At 41.6% G+C, this 1,583-nt stretch overlaps 1 protein-coding gene across 2 annotated transcripts in view; it reads right to left on the reverse strand.

Moving 5' to 3' along the window:
• TATDN1 (TatD DNase domain containing 1) overlaps positions 1 to 1,583 on the reverse strand; it is a 22,242-nt gene that overhangs the window by 12,326 nt on the left and 8,333 nt on the right. The window lies entirely within an intron of this gene.

Below are 1,583 nucleotides of genomic sequence, written 5' to 3' on the forward strand. Positions count from 1 at the left end.
ACGCTGGAAGATGGCTCAGAAGTGGCCAGGTGCATCAATACTGAAGAATGCACGCCTATATATGCTAAGCATGTACTCTTGTATAGTGTGGGTGTTGGAGGTTGGTTTTATTTATTTATTTTTAATGACAGAGGAACCGACTGTTCTCTCCACAAAGTTCTGAAATGTGAGGAAAGGCAGTCTCTGTGTGATCCACACTCGCGATTTCAAGAAGCATGTGTAAATGCGGTGAGGGCGAGTGAGGGAGCACTATACAGACTTTGATAGCCTCACATGGCCGAAACTGCATCAGAGCTGGCTGGCCTGTAGTCACAATCCAGACTTTCTGTTTGCTCTTCCAGGAAGGTCAGCCCTTCCTCTCTTGGGGTGGAATAAGTACCAATATTAGGCATCTTTCTTCTGCCCCATTCTGCCTATTGTCTCCAGTCTTTCGAAGTCTTCCACTGTTTTCCCTCCTCTTCTTTGTGTGCTTGCATCCTTTCCTTTTCACTTTTTATCCCTCTCCTACCTTCTACTCCTAGTATTCCCTTTGAAGGAGCGGTAACAGCGAGGCAGCCATCCTATAAAGAGACATCAAAATGTGGGCAGAGGGAAGGTAAGTAGGTAGCCAGCTTCCCCAGTGCAGTTTCCAAAGGAAACTAATTAGCACTGAACTAACCTGTCACTTGTCATTTGCAGCTAGTTTTGAACCCAGAACATTATCATTATCATTTACCATTTCTGTCTGCCACACGACACCCAGGCATGCAAATTACCAACACTCAGGAAACACGGTAGAGGAACTTATGCATGGCAGAGGGCCAACAAGTGCATAGGTGTCTCAGTATCCACACATAATTTGTAAGATGACATTATTTGGATGAGGAAAGGACAACACTGCCTGCTCCAACAGGCTGGGACTGTATGCACATATTGAATTTCTTTAGGTGTTGCTGTTAAAAGCAGTCCAGGGCACTGGGGCATTCTCATCATCGGATACCAGAAACATTTCAAAGGCAAACTCAAGTGTCCACATACTGCTGTGTATGTTTCACATACCAATCAGAAGAAAGTGGCAGCAAACCATTAGTTTGTTTTACATTTTCCTAAAAAACAAGACAATGCAACTAGTCATTTTGTTTTGTGCAATTTTCACTATTTTCTGTATGTTACAGGTTGATATTTCTCTGATAAAAGTTACTTTCCCAGTTTATCAGTGCCGAACTTTGAGACAAAACAGGTGGAAGAGAAATCGGCGGTAACATTAAAAACTGACATGAAAATTCAGGAGAATAAATTACACCTACTTTGAATCTTCTTTGTAGTCTAGATACTGTGCTTAGTTTAGCTTGTTTAACTAAACATACATTTAATTGCAACTCATGATTGCTCTTGAGGTTAAATAGCTACAATTGTTTGATTATTGGTGGGTTGTTTTTTTTTTTTTTAACAGAGGACTTGTTTCCCAAGGAAATGAGGTTTTACAGACTGAGCTGCAAATAAGCCCCCTAAGTAACCCACTGCCAATTCCATTCTAGTTTTGAGAAGGGCAGTGGTGTTGAAAGTACAAAGTTTAGTGCCCCTACAAATGGAAAGGCAACTCA

This window comes from Egretta garzetta, unplaced genomic scaffold, assembly GCF_000687185.1.
Source record: "Egretta garzetta isolate BGI_Z169 unplaced genomic scaffold, ASM68718v1 scaffold50, whole genome shotgun sequence".
In the NCBI taxonomy this organism is placed as follows: Eukaryota; Metazoa; Chordata; class Aves; order Pelecaniformes; family Ardeidae; genus Egretta; species Egretta garzetta.